General features: G+C 38.1%; 1 protein-coding gene across 1 annotated transcript in view; it reads right to left on the reverse strand.

The window, feature by feature from the left end:
* LOC107686850 (protein-methionine sulfoxide oxidase MICAL2-like) overlaps nt 1-6,642 on the reverse strand; it is a 53,583-nt gene that overhangs the window by 44,031 nt on the left and 2,910 nt on the right. The window lies entirely within an intron of this gene.

Here is a 6,642-nt window from a genome sequence, read left to right on the forward strand (position 1 = left end):
ATATATAAAAGAAGGGAATACAAATGTCTAAGACAACTCTTCCTCTCTAGGACCACTGTGCACTTTATAATACCTTGTGTACTTTTCTTTATTGAAATTTAAGGAGCCTATTTTACTCTGCGGTGAGCAAACAGCTCTTGCCCACTCTTTCAGGAAGTATCCTTGAAAGCAGAAAATCTTAGCAGACAAGCTCAAAGAAAATGAAGCACTATTGCAAATGTTTATCCAAACACCACATCACGACCAGTGCCAATAACTGGAGGCGCGTGTGTGATTTTCTCAGCATTTAATCACAATTACAGTCCTGTCATATCAAAGGCATGATTCTTGCATCAGGCTTATATGAATGGATGAAGTGAAGACGACAGATTCCGGGACGTGTCTAAGAATGCCTGCTGTGGGTATGACTTCATCCTCTCTGGTTTACTGATGAAAGATCACTTTTTATGTGGAGAGATGATCTCCACACAAATCTATTCTTGAGTCACAGAAGAGAGTCACATCTTGGACTTCCATCATGCAAAGCTTTAGCTCATTTTTAGTCCAGATGGTACAATGTGACGTTTTCTACTTGATCTATTCACTTCCTACCCCTCCTCTGATTTCCCGCACACACAGTCAACTTCGGGATGGTTAATTGACCTCAAAATAAGGAAGCAGCAGTGAGGGCAGCTAGCGCTTCCTGTCACAGTGTGTGTACGGCAAAGTCCCTCAGCTTGTGCTGTGATCAATATTGTGATACACTCGGGTTTCAGCCCCTCCTGATCCTGGATCTTATCATGTCTATGTAGACCTCAATGCCTGTATGGATAGTTGTCCCTGGCACTGTGTCAGTTGTGGCTATTTACAGATCTCAGCCTGCTAGAAGCACAGATAATGTCATTAAAAATAAGAGATTTAGTCAGTGATTTGTGTGTATTTTCAAATATATTTAGAAACAACAGGAAAAGTTTAGAAAAAATATATTTGTTTGTGTGAGTGTGTGAGTGTGTGAGTGAGTGAGTTTACTTAGCTAAACTCTTGGCTCAAAATTGTCAGAAGTCTAAATCTGTCAGAATCTAAATTAAAAAAAAAAGTGTTGCAATCAGCTAGTCTAATACTATAAGACTAATATACTATAAGTATAATAAGGCATCCCCCCATTTAGAATGCGTGTGTGTATTTATAAGTAACATGGTTGAAAGTATCAGTACTAGTGTGTGCGTCATTACTTAGCTATTCTTTGGGGGGAAATGTTCCCAGAAGTTAGCTAAAGCTGACCAAATCTCCCAGGTATTCGTAGGTATGTCCTCAAGACATTGAAAGCATCAATGTGTGTGTGTGTGTGTGTGTGTGGTCCTGCATTATGGTGTTATGCGGACCAAGTCCTCCACAAGGACAGTAATATCTGTAATTTTGACCTTGTGGGGACATTTTGTGTGTGTGTGTGTGTGTGTGTGTGTGAGAGAGAATAACAGGGTTGACAGTGCCAATAGGAATGTGTGTGTACTGTTGAGTAAGAGGCTTAACCATATCAAAATGAGTTACAAAATGTACATTTTAAGTAACAGGACTGAATGTATAAACAGGACTGTTTGTGTATTTTTGAGTAACATAATAGAAATTGTGTGTTTTGTAACAAGATTGCAGGTATCAACAAGAGTTTGTGTATTTGTGAATAACAGGGTTGAATGTATCAATATGGGTTGTGTGTGTGTATTTTGAGTAACAGAATTGAAAATATCAACAGCAATTGTCTATTTTTAAGTAACAAGATCAAACGTATCAGTAGGAGTGTGTTTGTGCATTTGTGAGTAACAGGGTTGAAAGAATCAATAGAAATCGTGTATCTGAAGTAACAAGATTGCAGGTACCAACAAAAGTGTGATTGTGTATTTGTGAATAACATATCTGATTGATATTTGAAAATATCAATATTGACTGTGTTTTCTGAGTAACAGAGTTGAAAATATCAACAGCAACTGTGTATTTTTAAGTAACAAGATTAAAAGTATCAGTGTGGAGATGTGTTTGTGCATTTGTGAGTAACAGGGTTGAAAGTATCAAAATAAATTTTGTATTTGAAGTAGCAAGACTGCTAGTATCAACAGGAGTGTGTTTCTGAGCAACGGGGCTAAAAGTATCTATAGCAGTGTGTAGCAGTAGTGGAGAAAGTATTGGGGTTGGAGGAATGCATACAGAGAAAACAAGCAAGTATTAAATGCCTGAGGGGAGATCGGTTATTCATCAGTGCTGCAGGTATGAGGCTGGCAGACACAGGTGGCCACTGCACTGTCTGGACAGGTCTGTCTCTGCACTGCTGCTTTTGATTACACTGGATGGACCAGTTACCACCAGAACAGACTGACAGGCCAGGTGCACAGTTTCTGCTTGACTTTACCTGTTACCACCAGAACAGACTGACAGGCCAGGTGCACAGTTTCTGCTTGACTTTACCTTAACTAAAAGCCACAGAGAATGAACAAAGGCAGCCTATTCAGAAAAGAGCCACGCAACCATTCCATCCCCATTTACCATCCCCACAGACTAATGAAACGCTCCATCAGTCAGAGCAGATATGAACACAATGATAACTCTTTTGTTTCTGCTCATCCCCACCCTGAAACAGAACAGAAGAGTAATCCAGTGGTGAAGTTTCCTGTCGAGTCAGCATGGAGCGGTTTCCTGTCTATCAGTGGGTGCTCAAAATCAAACACGTTTTTGGTTGCCCATAGTAATCTAAGTATCAAAATACTTTTTGTAATGAAATCAGGGTTTTCATAATGAAATCAAATTGAGAGCAAATGGAGGCTAATACCTCTTGTTTGTCAGATTTTTTTATTTGAGAAAAAAAATCTAGCAATATCTGTCTCCACCAGAGTTTTAGAAGAGATCTCAAAAATGTTTCATATTGTTCTCAGATTTGCCATGAAAGCTATGAAAGAACAACCTCAGAGCAATAAAAAAAATCTTCACTATGTCCTCTATTTAAAATCCAGCCAATCACTTTACAGGCCAACGGCCGCTACAAAATCCCATCACACCACTGGCACTTAAGGCTGGATCAGCCTCTTTTATATCATGGAAAAGTCTGCAGGACAGGAATTGGTGGCATAACCTGCCAGATGAGACTTCCTGGTGAAAGCCACGGTAGGCTATGTGTTGAACCAACAGTCAGTTTACACAAAGCACAGTGGAACAGAGACCACCTCACTGCGGGACCAATAACTTAAACCAAGTCACACATACTTATCCTGATTCTAGCACACAATGTGATCACAGTTTGCTAGAGCAGTTTGATCAATTAGACATCACACCACTAGAGAAAGCTGCTCGATGGACTGAAGCAGACGACCAGTAGAGCAGCCCAGATTCACAAGCATTCAGGCCTCTATGAGAATAAAAAGGCAGGCGAAATGGCTGATACCTCTAGTGTAATGGAACAAAAGTCCTGGTAATGAGTCTTACCGTATAAGCCACTGTATGATTTGTTTACATTGCCCTAGTAATCATGAGTCACAAAGTCACAGCTGTAAACATATGTCTAGCAGACTGCACACATGCTCAAACATACACAAAGAGAAGAACTTGACTTTCCCAATGTGGGAAACAGTGCATCTTCGCATGAGCTCACTGAGTCTGGGTCAGGAGCTCACGCTGCTTAGACTGAGGAACGGCTCCAAGTATTTACCACAAAATCCGGTGGTGAAACCACAACACCACCCCTGAAAAACAACCCAAAAATGTATCAGAAAAATTTAAAACACACTTTATTTAACTGCTGCCCAATGTGGTCCTCCATTTATGAATCATTCAGACTTTTTATTATTTAAATTAATACTTTTATTTAATAAGGATGCCACTAATCAAACATGACCATAATTACTTTTACATTATTAAAAAAAATGTATATTTCAAATATATGCTGTTCTTCTGAAATTTCTTTTCATCTGTTTGTTTGAATCAGAGTTTCCTGAAAGCTTCCTGAAAGTAAATAAATAAAACATAAGCAGCACAACTGTTTTTAACATTAATAATAATAATAATAATAATAAATGTTTCTTGACCACCAAATCAGCATATTAGAATGATTTCTGAAGAATCATATGACACTGAAGACTGGAGTAATGCTGCTAGAATTTCAGCTTTGCCATCACTGAAATAAATTATATTTTAAAACATTAAATTGCAATACTATTTCACAATATTACTGGTTCTGCTGTATTTTTTTATCAAATAAATGCAGCCTTGGTGAGCATTAGAGACTTCCTTCAAATATATGGAGTTATTATTAATTTAAAAAATATGATAACAAAATTGTGAGGAAAAAAAGACCGTAATAAAAAATAAAATTGTGTATAATCAGAATCAACTATTCCTGAGACCTGTGTAGTAATCACTAAACATAATTTACATATATGTTAATATAAATGACACGGGAACCAAAAATATCACTGGCTTAAATTACAAAAGCACTCACTTCCTGTGTTAAAATTATTTTTGCTTATTTTGTTTGCAGTGAATGTCTAAACTTTTAGATTAAGCCTCTGAGTTCTCTGCAATGGTAATAAAGCCAGTATAAAACAATAAAACAGGCATTTGAGCTGTCCCACTGGTTGATAAAGAGAGAATGAGCTCATATCCTGGACAGACTGTGAATCTGGCAGACAGTTGTAGGCTGGTGAGCAGTGATATTGTGTCACTCTTCCTAAACCCCCCCCCAACTCAAGTCACAACAGGATGAAGGGGCAGATGGTCTGTCATTCATCAGGATGTTAAAACACCTTTCCTATGCCAGTTTAATGTGCAAAATTATATGTAGGTTGGATTCCAGAAGAGTAAAGACACTCTCTGTTGCTTTCAAAACATTGCTTTGTCTGTTTCAGCAATTCAGAAAGGCAGCCTCTCACTCAACCAATGGCGTGAGTTTGAGGTGCGACAAGCTGTTTGTCTGATCAATGGCGGATGGAGACAGGGTAAAATGTTGTTAAAAAAAACCCTAAAAATTCAAACTAGTAAGGGCCAAATGCTTAATACGACTCTTTAAATAAATCTATGAACCATTTTGCAGTTACAGCATACCTGGCTTGTCTGAAACAGTGCCATTAGGTAACACTGTTCTGGCTTTGATTAAAGTGTGCAGAACAGCCCTTCGTCAGGACTACTGTATATAATTACCATCTTTATTACAAAGAGGTAAATTACACTCTAAAAAGAGCTGCATAATTACAATGCTTCACATCACAAACGTTGGTGGGCTGTTTATTGCTCGTATGAAGTGCACTTGTTAAATTATGCTCTTTTTGAAACACTTGAAACACTCACTAACAATAAGCTGGGCCTGACTCCATGCAGCCTTTCAAAGTATATGTGTGTGTGTGTGTGTGTGTGTGTGTGTGTGTGTGTGTGTGAGTGAGAGAAGGGGGAAGTTTTCACAATATTACTGGTTCTGCTGTATTTTTTTATCAAATAAATGCAGCCTTGGTGAGCATTAGAGACTTCCTTCAAATATATGGAGTTATTATTAATTTAAAAAATATGATAACAAAATTGTGAGGAAAAAAAGACCGTAATAAAAAATAAAATTGTGTATAATCAGAATCAACTATTCCTGAGACCTGTGTAGTAATCACTAAACATAATTTACATATATGTTAATATAAATGACACGGGAACCAAAAATATCACTGGCTTAAATTACAAAAGCACTCACTTCCTGTGTTAAAATTATTTTTGCTTATTTTGTTTGCAGTGAATGTCTAAACTTTTAGATTAAGCCTCTGTGTTCTTTGCAATGGTGATAAAGCCAGTATAAAACAATAAAACAGGCATTTGAGCTGTCCCACTGGTTGATAAAGAGAGAATGAGCTCATATCCTGGACAGACTGTGAATCTGGCAGACAGTTGTAGGCTGGTGAGCAGTGATATTGTGTCACTCTTCCTAAACCCCCCCCCAACTCAAGTCACAACAGGATGAAGGGGCAGATGGTCTGTCATTCATCAGGATGTTAAAACACCTTTCCTATGCCAGTTTAATGTGCAAAATTATATGTAGGTTGGATTCCAGAAGAGTAAAGACACTCTCTGTTGCTTTCAAAACATTGCTTTGTCTGTTTCAGCAATTCAGAAAGGCAGCCTCTCACTCAACCAATGGCGTGAGTTTGAGGTGCGACAAGCTGTTTGTCTGATCAATGGCGGATGGAGACAGGGTAAAATGTTGTTAAAAAAAACCCTAAAAATTCAAACTAGTAAGGGCCAAATGCTTAATACGACTCTTTAAATAAATCTATGAACCATTTTGCAGTTACAGCATACCTGGCTTGTCTGAAACAGTGCCATTAGGTAACACTGTTCTGGCTTTGATTAAAGTGTGCAGAACAGCCCTTCGTCAGGACTACTGTATATAATTACCATCTTTATTACAAAGAGGTAAATTACACTCTAAAAAGAGCTGCATAATTACAATGCTTCACATCACAAACGTTGGTGGGCTGTTTATTGCTCGTATGAAGTGCACTTGTTAAATTATGCTCTTTTTGAAACACTTGAAACACTCACTAACAATAAGCTGGGCCTGACTCCATGCAGCCTTTCAAAGTATATGTGTGTGTGTGTGTGTGTGTGTGTGTGTGTGTGTGTGTGTGAGTGAGAGAAGGGGGAAGT

This window comes from Sinocyclocheilus anshuiensis, unplaced genomic scaffold (genome assembly GCF_001515605.1).
Source record: "Sinocyclocheilus anshuiensis isolate Anshui unplaced genomic scaffold, SAMN03320099.WGS_v1.1 scaffold773, whole genome shotgun sequence".
Taxonomy (NCBI): Eukaryota; Metazoa; Chordata; class Actinopteri; order Cypriniformes; family Cyprinidae; genus Sinocyclocheilus; species Sinocyclocheilus anshuiensis.